This window comes from Paroedura picta, chromosome 2 (genome assembly GCF_049243985.1).
Source record: "Paroedura picta isolate Pp20150507F chromosome 2, Ppicta_v3.0, whole genome shotgun sequence".
Classification (NCBI taxonomy): Eukaryota; Metazoa; Chordata; class Lepidosauria; order Squamata; family Gekkonidae; genus Paroedura; species Paroedura picta.
This window is the reverse complement of record NC_135370.1, coordinates 132,584,654-132,601,276: the sequence shown is the minus strand read 5'-3', so window position 1 is coordinate 132,601,276 and position 16,623 is coordinate 132,584,654. Positions and strand designations below refer to the sequence as shown.

General features: G+C 42.8%; 1 protein-coding gene across 1 annotated transcript in view; it reads left to right on the top strand.

Annotated features, from left to right (window-relative positions):
* The window catches only part of ITPKA (inositol-trisphosphate 3-kinase A), a 72,967-nt gene that overhangs the window by 35,779 nt on the left and 20,565 nt on the right, over positions 1 to 16,623 (top strand). The window lies entirely within an intron of this gene.

The following is a 16,623-nucleotide window of genomic DNA, read 5'->3' as shown; positions in this document are numbered from 1 at the left end:
GGTTACTGTTCTGTAGCAACTAATACACTAGTGAGGTTTTTTCCCTACCAATATTTCCCATCTTAAATCCAAGAATGCAAGTGAGCTAATATTCTAAAACAATGGCTGCATTAGCTTGATGCCAGTTTTATTTCTTCATTAAATGTCTAGCTTTCTTACCTTCCAGTAATACATTATATTAGTGCCGTCCTCATTCTAAGGCTTTTAACCTTAGTTTTCCATGAATTTTTAGTCTGGCTGAAAAACAGTTTACATGGGAACTAATGTTTATTGTACCTCTTTCCTCAAATTGAAACATGTTATTCATTTATGGAAGTGCAGCTTGACACTTCGAAGAATCCAGCCTTGGAACAATTTCCACAGTATATTTCTAATTGATTAAATGGGAGCCAGCCTCTGAAATTTGTCCCTACAGCAGTATTATCAAGGCTGCGTAAATAGTATAGTGTAAAAAAGGGGTTAAGTATTTCATGTCATCTGTTGTCTGATGGTGGGCAGTTATTTTGTAATATGTGATTATGTGCTTGTATATATAAATACAGTAGAGTTGCTACTTTCCCTTATTATGGGAGTAGATAAAACATAATTTCAGTTTGTACTATAGACAAGACCTCTTAGATATGTTTACTGCAGCAACAATCTAAACCATCCATCATGGTTTGTTAGCCAAATTGTATACAGCAGAACATCCAAAGGTCAAAGGGCACCAGTCCGGGGAGGAGGGATGTGATGCCATAGAAGGGACCCCTCTTTGGGCAGTGGACAAATATCCTCTCATTTAAAGGATACTCCTCTAGGGTTGGGGAGAGATGGGCTTTTGGGAGTGTGTAATTCAGTTACTGGGAATATAGAGTGAAGGGTCTGTGGCGTTTTGACTGCCTGGTAACTTCTCTCCTCATATTTCTGCCCCCACAAGGGCTGCCAAGGCAGTTGACCATTTAAAATATACATGTCGTGAGATTATTAGGTAACAGAGTGCACAAGGCATATAATGCAACAGGTGTGTGTGCTGGTAAGAAACAAGTATCCCTTCATACTAATAACAGTTCTTTATTATAGTGAACTCCATTTGAGGCAGAATAGGGTACAGATAGGATTCTAATCTAGTCTAATTGGTTAGGATGTATGGCGATGCAGGAGGCATGCCCTGCTCTCATGATGCCAAGATAGAAAAGTTTGGCAATATGTGCAAGACAAGTGTCAAAAGCCAGAAGGAAGAAAGTTTCCCTGAGAGTAGCATTGTACACATCAACGGTCACAGATAGGGAGAGACAGAGCTGAGTATTATTCACATGTTGGTGACATCGCAGCCGAAATCTCTGGATGACCTCAGCCAGTGGTTTCATGTAGATATTACAGAGTACAGGGGACAAGATGTTGTTGAGTAGTGATGAGAGGCCGCCTTTTGGACATTCCCTTTGTGGAAAGGTTGTGTCTTCATGGCTGTAGTGTACCTGACACTTTATATCACCTACTGATGGAGTGCCCTAGATTTCTCCACTTGCAAAAATCACTAGTTAATATTGGAGAAAATTGATATATACTAGTGTAGATGAAAAGGACACAATGCATAAAATCCTAGGTGTAAGTGATCCGGAGATTATCCGAGAAGTAGCCAAGGTATTGTTAACAATACAAAGGTTGAATTGCTCATATCTGAACCCTGTACCAGCTAAGAGCCCACCGTGGACCACGCATTGCGGTATGGGCATCTTGTAATAGTTGTGTGTTGTTGGAGCATTGTGCATGTCACTTGGTTGTGATGTTTTGGCTGTACCATTTTACCTTTTTCTAAACCATTGTTATGCCAATAAAGGTATTCTGTATTCTGAATAGGGATGGGCATGAACCTGCTCACAAGCCAAAATCTGGGCCAACTTGGACCAGTTCAGAGCCCGGGAACCAATGTTCAAGGAAGGTGACTTCCCCAAACATTTACTGGACTTTTGTGCTTGCTGTGACCAGGAGAAACAGGGGAAAGAAGTTTGGTTTGGTTGGGGTCTGTTTGGGTTGGTTCAGGGTTTGGTTCATAGGCCACCCCAAACTGAACTGCCCTTATTTTGTGCCCATCCCTATTGTGGCCATCACACACTGTCTAGATAGGTTGATAGATATTGCTGTGGAGAAGTCAGAAATTGTGGTACCAATTACATTGACCCCAATGAAACTGAGAAACACAATGTAGGTGTCTGTGTCAATGCCAGAAGTCTGTAATGTGGGACCTGGAGGACTTGGTGCTAAATGACAATCTAGATACTGTGGGTATCTCAGAAGCATGATGAAACAGAGAAAATCTATGGGGCAGTCATCCCAGGCTATAAGGTCTATAGACAGGACAGGAATGGGTTGAGGGAGGTATTGTGTCGTACATCAAAGAGGGCATAGAAACAGATAAGTTAGAAAACAGAAGCAATATAGGTGGAAATACTCGGCCCCTAAGAATTACTTAAATGTGGGGGTGTACTTGATCAAACTCTTGAGGCTGATCTTGAAATGGAGAGGAAAATAAGGCAGGTGAGTAAAGCAGATAACATTATGTGATTTCAATTGTCTTCACTTCAACTGGGTAAATGTGCTCATATCATGCTGTAGAAATGAGATTGATGACTGTTAATTGGAACAGTTGGTCACAGAGCTAACCTGAAGGGTAATAGTCTTGGACTTGGTTCTGAGCAGGGTGAAGGTTTTATGAGATTTGTAAAGGTTGTTGCATCTATTGGGAACAATGGCTGCAATGCTATTTTCAGCATTCATGTCAATGGGAAGTTATCCCTAGAATCCAAAACTGTAACATTTAATTTAAAAAGAGGGAAGGGGAATAATTAAAAAGACACTGAAAGGGAAACACAAGAGAGTCACACCCCTAGCAGATGCTTGGAATCTAAAAATAAATTAATTGAAGCCTGGATAGAATGTATTTACCACATTAGGAAAGGCACCGCCAACTGCCAAATATAAAGGAATGCTTGCATGGGTTAACAAAACAAGTCAAAGAAGCTATAAAAGAAGCTTATTTTAAAAGGTGGAAGGTCTGCTGCAGTGAATTGAACAGATGAAACCACGGGCTCTGGCAAAAGAAATGAAGAACTGAGTCAAATTCAGGTGATGAGATGAAGTCCTAGATCTGTTGGGGAAATTAAAAACCAGTAAGTCAGGTCCTGAGAGTTCTTAGGGAACTCAAATGTGAAATAATTTACCTGCTAACCGGTATGTGTGTAAATTGTCACTAAATTCAGCCACTGTACCAGAAGACTAAGGAGTAGCAAATGCCATGCCAATTTTTTAAAAAGGGTCCAGAGGTGAACCAGCAAGTTATACACCAGTTAGTCGAACATCTGTCTCAGGCAAATAAGTATAAACTGTAATCAAATAGAGAATTAGGCATACAGAGGAACAAAGTCTGCTGAGGCATGGCTTTTGCAAAGGGAAGTCCTGTCTCACCAGGATTTTGGAGTTCTTTGAGAAAGTGAACAAGTATGTAGATAGCAGTGACCTTGGATATCCCTCTAAAGACTCCTGAGCAAATTTAGCAATCATGTGATAAGAGGATGGGTTCTCTTATGGAATAAAAATTGGTTAAATGAGAGGAAGCAAAGAATAAGAATAAATGGACAGTTCTCCCAATGGATGGAAGTAAGCAGTGGGGTCCCACAAGGATCAGTATTGGGGCCAATACTATTTAATTTGTTCATAAATGATCTAGAACTAGGGGTGAGTAGTGTAGTGGCCACGTTTGCTAACAACACAGATTATTAAGGATGGTAAAAACCTAGGTCGCCTGTGAAGAGCTCCAGGAGGAAATCCACAAATTGAGTAAGTGGCCAAATGGAAGATCAAGTTCGATGTTGGTTAGTGTAGGGTCATGCACATTGGGACCAAAAAATCCCAACTTCAAATATAGGTGAATGAGTTGAACTTGCTGGGACTGAAAGAGAGAAAAGATCTTGGGGTCATAGGAGATAGTTCAGTGAAAGTTCAGCAGAAGTGTTCTGCATTGATGACAAAGGCAAACTCTGTTGGGAATTATTAGGAAAGGGATTTAAAATAAAACAACCAGTATTAAAATCAACCTGTATAGATTTATGGTGTGGCCTCATTTGGAACACTGTGTACAGCTCTGGTTACTGTTTCTCAAAAAGGACATTGCAGAATTGGGAAATGTGCAAAACAGAACAACCAGGATGATTCAGGGGTTTTCGGAACAGCTTCTTTTTGATGAAAGATTGAAGAGTCTAGGATTTTTTCAATTTAGAAGAGACAGTTAAATGAGGGGAGAAACATGATAGAGATTTATACAATTATGCACAGGATGGAAAGAGTTGACATAGAGAAATTTTTTCCCCTCTCCCAAAATACTAGCTCTGGAGGGCACCCAGACTATTTCCATAGTGGAGCAAACCCCCACATCAACATCCTTAATGATCTAAACAGTGTAAAAAATTCCACACCAAATTCTGCCTGCCCAGGAGTAGATCTGAATTGGACGGCCCCATACCCTGTATTTTTGTAATCTATCCCCCCTTGGATGACAACATACAGTTTCCTAGTCAGCATATGACAAACTTTCCTGCAGTGCCATCAAATTAGCACAGTTCCGCAAGGCCTGTAAAATGGAGCTCTTGCACCAAACTTTTGGTTGAGGTTAGTGAACTGATAACATCTACTGGGCCCCCCTTTATAACATCATAAGACCCTTTGAGACATGCCCAGGAGATATACAGTAAATTCGATTGGGCAGCTACTTAATTTCAGTGGTTTTAAATGTTTTTAAATCTTTTAGGTTAAATGGATCAAATCTGTGACTAATTTTTATCTTGCATATATTGTAAAATGTGTTATATATGATGTTCACCACCCTAAGCCAATATCAGGAGGGTGGTTTACAAATTTAATAAATAATAATATGAGCCTCTTGTGGTGCAGAGGGGTAAGGCAGCCATCTGAAAGCTTTGCCCATGAGGCTGGGAGTTCAATCCCAGCAGCTGGCTCAAGGTTGACTCAGCCTTCCATCCTTCCAAGGTCGGTAAAATGAGTACCCAGCTTGCTGAGGGGTAAACGGTAATGACTGGGGAAGGCACTGGCAAACCACCCCATATTGAGTCTGCTATGAAAACGCTAGAGGGCGTCACCCCAAGGGTCAGGCATGACTCGGTGCTTGCACAGGGGATACCTTTACCTTTACCTTTAATAATGATAGCCAGTTGTTTGTGATATGCCCGATATTGGGATTCATGTCCATAATTTCCTCCCATAGGATGATGATCCTCAGGTATAAATAATTTGCATGTATGACAAGAACTTGAGATTCTTATACCTGTGTGGCTTCTTTCATCCCTTGCTGACATTAAAAAAAAATACTTGAACATGTAAACAGACTTAAAAAAGCTAGGGACTTGAATAACTTGGGATTCGTTTATTCCTCCTTACCTTACTCCTGCCCAAATAAAGGCACTTTCTTGCCGTGCATAAATATTTTTATATAGCACTCTGTCCCCTTCCAACTAAACCTCATGAAAAAATACTGTAGATAAATGTTTTGTTTCTAAAAAATTAATAGTAAACATTCAACAGACAAGCATTTTTCTGTACTATGTACCTTTAAACAGTCTGTGTTTAATCTTCTTCTGATTTTACAATGTGAACATTAACTAACTTGTCTCTGTGTGCTTACATTGTAAAACTAAAGCAACTTAAAAAAAACGCTTTCCATGGACTTGGCTTTGAATTTAGTTTGGAAACTTGAACTGCCTGCCTAAGAAATCAGGGTGAAGCTTAAAATCTTATTTATGCTGAGCTCTGACATTCAGAAATCCTAATTTCCAAATGCCCTCAAGTCCTCAAATATTGTTCCCGCTTACTCTTCAGTGTACATAGCAATTGGAAAAGGAGATCCGGCAGTCCAAGAGACCCCTGCCCTTGCTCCCTAATGAATGTATGGTATCCCAGAGTTCTTTCCAGACAGTATAACTGCGATGCCTAGATCCTCTATATAAGAAAAGCCTTATGAGGTTGGAGGTCCTAGTACATTACATTGGCCAAAGTCCCTGCCATCTGTTCTCTAATGCTCCATGTGCAGGAGGAGGCCTAAAAGGCTTCTGGATCTCCTTCCTCTGGCATTAAAGTTGCTTCTGTCACAGTTGGTACCCTGCGAGAATTTGGTGGAAAGGGATAATGATGTAAGCCACAGAATAACTATGTTGTTGTTAGGTGCGAAGTCATGTCCGACCCATCGCGACCCCATGGACAATGATCCTCCAGGCCTTCCTGTCCTCTACCATTCCCCGGAGTCCATTTAAATTCGCACCTACTGCTTCAGTGACTCCATCCAGCCACCTCATTCTCTGTCGTCCCCTTCTTCTTTTGCTCTCGATCGCTCCCAGCATTAGGCTCTTCTCCAGGAAGTCCTTCCTTCTCATGAGGTGGCCAAAGTATTTGAGTTTCATCTTCAGGATTTGGCCTTGTAAGGAGCAGTCAGGGCGGATCTCCTCTAGGACTGACCGGTTTGTTCGCCTTGCAGTCCAAGGGACTCGCAAGAGTCTTCTCCAGCACCAGAGTTCAAAAGCCTCAATTCTTTGACGCTCGGCCTTCCTTATGGTCCAACTTTCACAGCCATACATTGCAACTGGGAATATCATAGCCTTGACTAAACACACTTTTGTTGGCAGGGTGATGTCTCTGCTTTTTAGGATGCTGTCTAGATTTGCCATTGCTTTCCTCCCCAGGAGCAAGCGTCTTTTAATTTCTTTGCTGTAGTCCCCATCTGCAGTGATCTTGGAGCCCAGGATAATAAAGTCTGTCACTATCTCCATTTCTTCCCCATCTATTTGCCAGGAATTGAGAGGGCCGGATGCCATGATCTTTGTTTTCTTGATGTTGAGTTTCAAGCCAACTTTTGCACTCTCCTCCTTCACCCGCATCAACAGGCTCTTTAGTTCCTCTTCACTTTCTGCCATTAGAGTGGTATCATCTGCATATCTGAGGTTGTTGATATTTCTCCCCGCAATCTTGATCCCAATTTGTGACTCCTCTAATCCCGCCTTTCTCATGATGTGCTCCGCATACAAGTTAAATAGGCAAGGCGACAGTATACAGCCTTGCCGAACTCCTTTCTCAATTTTGAACCAATCAGTGATTCCATGTTCAGTTCTCACTGTTGCTTCTTGACCTGCATATAAGTTTCTCAAGAGACAAACAAGATGCTCTGGTATTCCCATCTCTTTAAGAACTTGCCACAATTTGTTGTGCTCCACACAATCAAAGGCTTTAGCATAGTCAATGAAACAGAAGTAGATGTTCTTCTGGAACTCCCTAGCTTTCTCCATGATCCAGCGTATGTTGGCAATTTGATCTCTAGTTCCTCTACCTCTTCGAAATCCCGCCTGTACTTCTGGAAGTTCTCGATCCACATATTGCTGGAGCCTGGCTTATATGATTTTGAGCATAACTTTGCTAGCATGAGAAATGAGTGTAATGGTGCAGTAGTTTGAACATTCTTTGGCATTGCCCTTCTTTGGGATTGGAATGAAAACTGACCTTTTCCAATCTTGTGTCCATTGTTGAGTTTTCCAAATTTGCTGACATATGGAGTGTAGCACTTTTACTGCATCGTCTTTTAAGATTTTGAATAGTTCAACTGGAATGCTGTCACCACCACTCGCTTTATTGTTTCTCAGACTTCCTAAGGCCATTTAACTTCCCATTCCAGGATGTCTGGCTCCAGGTCAGTAACTACCCCATTGTGGTTATCAGGGATGTTAAGCTCGCTCTTGTATAGTTCTTCTGTATAATTTTGCCACCTTTTTAAAATCTCTTCTGCTTCGGTGAGGTCCCTACCATTTTGGTCCCTTATCATACCCATCTTTGCATGAAACATTCTCTTCATATCTCCAATTTTCTTGAAAAGATCTCTGGTCCTCCCCATTCTATTGTTTTCTTCTATTTGTTTGCACTGTTCATTTAAGAAGGTATTCTTATCTCTTCTAGCTTTTCTCTGGAATTCTGCATTCAGTTGGGTGTATCTTTCTCTTTCTCCCTTGCCTTTCACTTCCCTTCTCTCCTTAGCTATTTGTAAAGCTTCCTCAGATAGCCATTTTGATTTCTTGCATTTCTTTTTCTTTGGGATGGTTTTAGTTGCTACCTCTTGTACAATGTTGCGAACCTCCGTCCATAGTTCTTCAGGCACTCTGTCTATCAGATCTAATTCCTTAAATCTGTTTGTCACCTCTACTGTGTATTCGTCGGGAATATGATTTAGTTCATACCTGAGTGGCCTAGTGCTTTTCCCTACTTTCTTCAATTTAAGCCTAAATTTTGCAAAAAGAAGCTGATGATCTGAACCACAATCAGCTCCTGGTCTTGTTTTTACTGACTGTATAGAACTTCTCCATCTTTGGCTGTAAAGCAAGAGTTTGTTATTGAGCAGAGCAGGAATAAAGGGGTCCTCAGAGGGGTCAGTGGATGACACTGGGACGACTTGCTGGTGCTTGGTTCCCAGTATTAAGCAACAATAGAAGAACAAGAAGTCCTGGTCCTCCTAGAGCCTTGTTGAAGCATCTTTTCTTGACCCATATTGATCCAACTTGCATCCTGGCCACCGAGTGGAGACCTGGTCACCCTGGTGGATGATCTCTGGAGACAACGACTGAGATGGGTCAGCACTGCTCGTTTTACTATATCTTACAGCAGTTTGTGACATGGTAGATCATTAGCTACTTGCCTCGTTGGTGCAGGGATGGGGGGGGGGATAGCCCATCAGTAGGTTCCCTTCTTCCTCTGTGGTCAAGGAGAAAGGGTTGCAATCAGGGAGAACCAGTTGCTTCTCTGCAAACTTCAGTGTGGCGTTCTGCAGGGAGCAGTTCTCTCCCTGGCATTATTTAACATCTTTATGCACCCTCTTGCCCAGGTGTTCTGGAACTATGGTCTTGGGTGTCACCAATATGTGGCTGGCACTGAGCTCTATCTCCAGATGTACAATCAACTGGGTGCTCCTCCAGACTCTCTGGCTGGATGTTTTGACCTCATAGCGAGGTGGCTCACTGTGGCTGGGGAGGAAAGGTCCAGAGCAGGAAGCACACCTCCCTCTCCTGGATGGAGTGCAATTAGCAACTGCACATATGGCCAGGAACCTGGTGTGATTATTGATTCCTCCTTCTCAGTTGAGGCGCAAGTCATTTTCCATCTTCACCAAGCTAAGCTACTACTGCCCTATCTGATCCCGGTCCACCTGATCACAGTGATCCATGCAACAGTTCCTTCTGGACTGGATTACTGTAACTCACTTTATGTGGGCCTTCCCTTGGCTCTAATCTGGCAGTTACGACTAGTCCACAGTGTGGCTGTATAGATCCTCATCAGGATGCCATAGAGCGGTGGTCCCCAACCGCTGGGCCGCGGCCTGGTGCCGGGCCACGAAGGCCCTGGCACTGGGCCGTGGCTCCCTGCCTCTGCAGGGCTGCACCGGGCTGCGCATGTGCGTTTGCGCCATGCGCGGCCGCAAACGCACATTCGCGGCACTCTTGAGGAAGGGCTTTATCAGATAACAACTCCACATATAAACATCATGTTGGTTTTAATTAGCTTTGAATGTACTTTAATGTATTTATTCTGTTTTACGGTTTTATTGTTTGCAGTGTAGTGAGCCGCCCTGAGATCACTGGTTCAAGAGGGGCGGGCTATAAATTATACACGTAAACCAGTTCTTCAGGCAGTATAAAGCCATCCTTTTCAGGCAGGCCTTTTGCTTGGACTTTTAGACTGGATAGTGGATTTTATAGGATCTGGGAGACCGTAGCTGATATAAATTTTGTGATTTTTAAAAATTGAAGTATTATCTTTGGCTGGGTTTATAAGCCAAAGCAGTTTATGGCAAGAAAGGTAGGATACATTTCTTAAAACAAGTACATAAGTGGTGGTGTAGGATTACTGTAGGTGTTTATTTTTTCATAATTGTCAAAATTTTGCACAATCCTTTTTTTGTCTGTTCAGTAAAGTACAAATTTCACCTTTTCTGTCATACTGTGCAAATACCTAGCTGTAATTTGGCTGTGAAGTGGCCAAACAAAATGCACTCCACTATTCACTCAGCATGGTGAAAACAAGGCACACTCATACCCGTTACTCAGCAGCCTAGCTCACACGTGCCATCCACAGATCAGTGAGCCATTCCGATAGAAATCACTTAGCGTGGTGCGCAAGGTAAGAATATGTATGCAAGGAACAATTGTGTGGGATCTTAAAATAAACCCCCTCTCTTGTGTTTTTCTGTCACATTTGCTCTGCTAACCCCAGGTAGTGAATTTAGGATTTTCTGACGCCTTAAATTTTAATATTTTTAGATCAAATACTTTTAAAACTTTATACAGCGGAGTAAAGTTTTCCCATTTCTATGGTACACAGCCTTGCTTCTTGAATAGCTCTTTTGTTTTTGATGGGATTACTTGCCGAGTAATACATTCAAAATGAAAGGCACTTAGGCAGTCTGTTCTTTTGATTAGAAAACCCCCATGATGTTGAATGGATTAAATAAAAGAAAGACAGTGGTAAGTGCCTGGCGATGTGGGAGCATGAACAATATTATACAAACAAGTGGGAAATCAAGTCTTGAATTTAGTCATCTGTATATCTAGTGGTGAAGAGCCTCTTGTGGTGCAGAGTGGTAAGGCAGCAGACATGCAGTTTGAAAGCTCTGCCAATGAGGCTGGAAGTTTGATCCCAGCAGCCGGCTCAAGATTGACTCAGCCTTCCATCCTTCCGAGGTCGGTAAAATGAATACCCAGCTTGCTGGGGGGTAAATGGTAATGACTGGGGAAGGCACTGGCAAGGCCACCCTGTATTGAGTCTGCCATGAAAATACTGGAGGGCGTCACCCCAAGGGTCAGACATGACCTGGTGCTTGCACAGAGGATTCCTTTACCTTTATATCTAGTGGTGACATGTGGGCTCTCTCTGCAGCCACTGACATCTGATCTGGGATCATGTTGGTGATGCTAAATGTATTTCTCTGCAGTTTCCCCCAGTTTGCAGAAAAATCTTTAAAGTTTAAAAAATACACTGGGGATTCATCCCCCCCCCCATTTAAAGAAATGTGTTGTCTGCACATGTACAGACACTGTACTTACAAGTTGAGCTAACAGTGGCTTTTGCTGGAGGTGTCAGTTCTGGGCCTGGGTGTCATGGCAGAGAATGGCTCAGCTGCCACAGCAGCAAACTCCAGGAGAGCCAGCTTGGTGTAGTGGTTAGGAGTGTGGGCTTCTAATCTGGCGAGCCTGGTTTGATTCTCCCACTCCTCTCCCACATGCAGCTAGCTAGTCACAGTCCTGTTAGAAGCTGTTCTCAGAGAGCAGTTTCTCTCAGCCTCACCTGCCTCACAGGATGTCTGTTGTGGGGAGAGATAGGGGAGGCAATTGTAAATTGCTTTGAAGACTCCTTTGGGCAATGAAAAGCGGGGTATAAAAACCAACTCTTCTTCTTCTGTGATTGCATTGACTGGATTTTTTAAACAATGAAATGGTGTCTTGGTGACCCTGAGACAAGAGGCTAGCAGATGAGTTTAGGTTAGTGAGTAAGTTAATCAAGGCTAACGGAGTTCCTTAGGCATGGCGGGAAGGAAGGAGCATTCAGATGTGATGAGAGTAATAGTTCCTGGGTACACCATTGAACAGCAAATAGGTATTGTCTCTAGAGAGGGGAGAGAAACATTTGCAGACGCATACCCATACAGGCTGAGAATGATGTCACTTGACCAATCCAGGCAGCTCCTGGAAAGCATGGCATCTGGCTAGAGAGTACACATTTCCCTTTCTGCATGAGTGCAGCCATCACTGGTCAGTCCTTGGAAAAACTGACACACCTTTGTAGATTTCCAGTGCTAAGATGGAATTGCAAAGCAATATAATAACAGGTACTGCCCTTCTAAGTGAAGAGGGGTCTGACAGCTAACAGAGTGAGGTGCAGTCAGCATGCTTGTTGTTGGTGTTATCTGAATCTTTAGGCCAGTGAATTTCCTGGTAGTATGCAGGATGAGCACTTCTACTGGAAAATAACAACTCTCTTTCCCAAGTACTGGGGGAGAAAACATTTTCTTTCACACAGACAACCCCCCAATCTCAAACAACTCCTCACCCACAATAATGCAGCATCTAATGTGAACATGGACACTGGTACTAGAGCTTGCAACAAACCCAGTTCCAACTTTGCTGCAACATACACTCCAATGCCACAGTCACTGGACCTAACAACATCACCTACACTAGGGGTAGTCAACCTGTGGTCCTCTAGATGTTCACGGACTACAATTCCCATGAGCCCCCTGCCAGCAAACACTGGCAGGATCTCATGGGAATTGTAGTCCGTGGACATCTGGGGGACCACAGGTTGACTACCCCTGACCTACACCATCAAAGGCTTATTCACTTTCTCATCTTCTAACATTGCATATGCCATTAAATGCCAACAATGCTAACCCCATAGGGCAAACCCCATAGGGCAAAGAATTAATGGGCACAAGTCTGACATCAAAAATCACAGGACTGAAAAACCTGTAGGGGAACACTTCAACCTTCCAGGACATTCAATAAGGGTCCTCAAAGTAGCTGTTTTATTGCAAAGGAACTTCAACAACAGACTAGAAAGGGAGATTGCAGAAACGCAAGTTATTACAGCACTCAAAATAATGGCATACCCTGGACTCAACAAGGACATAGATTTTTTATCTCACTATGCATGCTAGCCTCATTCAACTCTTATATACACATTCCTTACAATCCCCTTTTAATTTATTTTATTTGGGATAATGTGACTAATGTGATGTTAGTAATATGTAATGTAATGTTGAATGTAACTCTCTGGTCTCAGGACAAGATAGTTGCCAGCACAGCTTGTCACTTGCAGGGATGTTTCCACGCTTGGGTGGGGATGGATGGGGCCAGCAACAACTGGGAAAGTGCCTGCCATTCATTACTAATGTGGGCAGTTTTATTTCTCCAATGTTTTTTGTGAACTACAATTGAACTCAAAAGAACTGATTAGCTGTTTTAGCAAAGAATTCATCATATGGCTTGATTTGGATATTATGACACAGTTTACTAATTTGCCACAATTTGCTTTTGCCTTGTATCTCCACAGTTATGATGGTTGTTCATTTAGTCTGAGGAAGAGTGCTTGCACTCGAAAGCTCACACCTTGAATAAATCTTTCTTGGTCTTAAAGGTGCTATTGGACTCTATTTTCCATGGAGATTAGCATGGTTATCTGTATACAGGTTGAAGTCAGGAGATGATGGAAGTTTTATACGTGTAATAGTTAAGAACCTTCATATTCAAAGGCAGTCCATGTCATTATCAGATGCTGAGTATAAACAGGAAAAGTTTCCACTACTCCGTTTGCTTTTTGAGCTTCCTAGAAATGTATAGAATGTATAGAACCAACAAATACAACTGTATTCTTAAGTGTTCTTCTTAGGCGATGTGGCACTTTGCACATATTCAGGTGCAGTACTGAGACTGAGATTTACCTACCGAACTCAAAGGATATACAGAAGTGAGAGAAATAATACAGGAGGCTGACTGGCAATTAATTCAGGCTGTAAAAAAAGTCTTCCCCCTTTTGTTTCTTGTTATCATAATAGCACTTTGTGGGTTTGTGTAGGCTTGTTCTGTTGAGCATGAAAGCTCAGGCAGAAAAAAAAATCCATCATGATTTTGTTCAAAGCACCAGCAGAGATTTTCTTTGCAAAAAGATGCAGGGGTTATGGAAATTAACCGGTGTAGGCAGGCTAGGCAGCATGAGTCCTTATCCATCCCTAATGGTAATAGATCGTTTATAAAAATCATGTTAACTTAGTCCATGAACTTAAAGCGAAAGTTTCTTGTACCTACAGTTCTCATAACCTACAGTTACTTTAAGTAAAATATGTGAGTTCTAGAACTGAGAGATCTTGGCAGAAAAATGTATATAATGTCTTCTGTTATTTGCAATCCCAAAGGTATTCCGTATCAGCTTCACCTTCTAAATGTTATAAGAAGTGGTGCAGCCTGTGGATTTTACAAAATACAAACAGGCACTTGATCCAGCTAGAGTAATCGTGCCCAGATTTCTGCAGATGAATCAGTTGTAGTGGAAGTTCCACAGGTTTCTGAGGGGGTGGGGGGAATAAGAAGATTTTGGCTGCAATCCTAGACACACCTATCTGAGAGGATTTCTGCAGATTTCTGAGGCTCATTTCCATAATGACAAGATCTGGTTTGTTATTATGCGTGAATTGTGCTTTATGTGGCAATTGTCAGCTGAGCACCACTGTACGTTCTGTTTTGGTATGTGATACTTATATTGATGGTTTTAAAACATATTGTGACCCATGCTGAGCCATCAAAGAAAGGGCAGGTTATAAAAATAGAATAATTATAATAATTATCTTAAAAGCCCATTCCTAAGAACAGGCCTTGAAAGGGTCCCCTCCCCTGGTTGCCGGCCAGAAAGCTTAAGGTGCCTTTGGGCCGCAGCTCGCAGCTGGATCAAGTGGGGCAGGTAGGGGCTGGCCAGCTTATGAACAGGCCCAGGATAGAGCTCCGTAGCAGGCAGTCAGCAGGCTGGGAGGCCCTTGTTAGCAGGCCCTCCACCACAACTCTTTGTCCAGGGCCCTCTCCCCTTACCTGCTGCTGACTCCAGGCACTGAGGTGCATTTGAGAACAAAGAGGCTAGAGTCCAGGGACAGAGGGCGGGAGCTGCAGGGGCAGGGCCAATCAGAGCAAAGCTGGCCACACCCTGATTGGCCCTATTCCAACCTGGGCAGCTGGATACATTCCATCCCCACAGGCTGTTTCACAAATATATAGAGGAACCATGGATAAGGATAAGTCCTTGCTTGTTGGCATCCCTTTATTCTGTACTTCAAAGAGCAAAGCATGGCAGAATATCTAGTTCAGTGTGGCCAGGAGAGTATTTTCTTTTTCTCAGTCAAAAATGTATTGCATGTGGCTATAGGCCAATTTGGAGAGTACTTTTTATATCAGTTAGATGTCTTTTTATGTTAGTCAGGTTAGAAGAAGAGTTGGTTCTTATATGCTGCTTTACTCTACCTGAAGGAGTCTCAAAGCAGCTTACATTCGCCTTCCCTTTCTTCTCCCCACAACAAGACACCCTGTGGGGTGGGTGAGGCTGAGAGAGCCCTGATATTGCTGCTTGGTCAGAACAGTTTCATCAGTGCTGTGGCAAGCCCAAGGTCACCCAGCTGGTTGCATGTGGGGGAGTGGGGAATCAAACCAGCTCACCAGATTAGAAGTCCGCATCCCTAACCACTACATCAAGCTGGTTAGATATCTGTATAATAGTTCCTGTGATTTGTAATGGTTTTAAAAGGTTCTGCGTTAATCTGTATAGCTGAACAAGATCTATGCAATATAATTTGGGGGGAACCTTGGAGCTGATAAGTTGTGAGAAATGGTTTGAAATTGTTGTATTATCCAGTACTGTTACAATAATCATCTCAACAACAATCATCTTAAGACCAACAGTTTTTTTTAAAGGTGCTACTAGGTTCAAATTTTGTTCAGCTGCTTTAGGCCAACCCAGCTACCCACCTGAATTAGTAATCATCCCAGTTCTCCAGTTTGTTTTTTAGGAAATCCCATACCCAACTCACATGCTACCCAACTTCAAAAGATATGGAACAGTTAGCATTTTTCAAATTAGAAAATATTTTTGTACTAGCTTCAAAGCCCGTTCCTAAGAACAGGCCTTAAAAGGGCCCCTTCTCATGGCCCCAAGCCAGGACGCTTAAGGTGGCTTTGGGCCGCAGCTTGCAGCCAGACCAAGGGCGGTGGGCAGGGCTGAGCAGCTTGTTAGCAGGGCCGGGACAGAGCTCCTTAGCAGGCAGTCAGCAAGCTGGGAGGCCCTCGTCAGCAGGCCTAGCCTAGCAGGCCAAGAGGCCCTCGTTAGCAAGGCCTCCACCACGACCATTTGCCCAGGGCCCTCTCCCCTTACCTGCTGCTGGCTCCAGGCACTGAGGCTTCTGAGAGCAAAGAGGCTAGAGTCCAGGGACGGAGGGCGGGAGCTGCAGAGGCAGGCCCAATCAGGGCAAAGCTGGCTGCACCCTGACTGGCCCTATTCTAACTTGGAAAGCTGGACACGTTCCACCTCCTAGGCTATTTCACAAATATATAGAGAAACAACAATGGATAAAGATATCCTCATTTTCACTTGTTAGATATTTTTAATTGCTGGACATCTTCAGTGAACAAGTGAAAACATAGCTATGGTGAGGCACCTTTGTTCACATTTTAACCAGAATCAGAATATGCTACTTCAATGCCACTTTGTTTAACACCTTCCTATTGCAGCTGGGACATCTCTAAATACAGGGATGTAGACAGACAGTTGTGTCAGTAGAAGAAAATGATCTTTTAAAGGAAGCCAGGAAGTGAAATAAGGATATGTGGTGTTCCCTGAGATGCCTTATGAAAGCTACACCCTTTGATCAACAGTTTTTGAATCTGCTTGCCTAGTGAGTCATTTACTCAATATCCTAATAACTAACTACTTGATATAGTGGCAGATGGTTCTTAGAGGCTATAAGGGTCTCACAAGTGCTGATAGTAAGCCATGAATCTCTGTGCACAAGTACCCAAT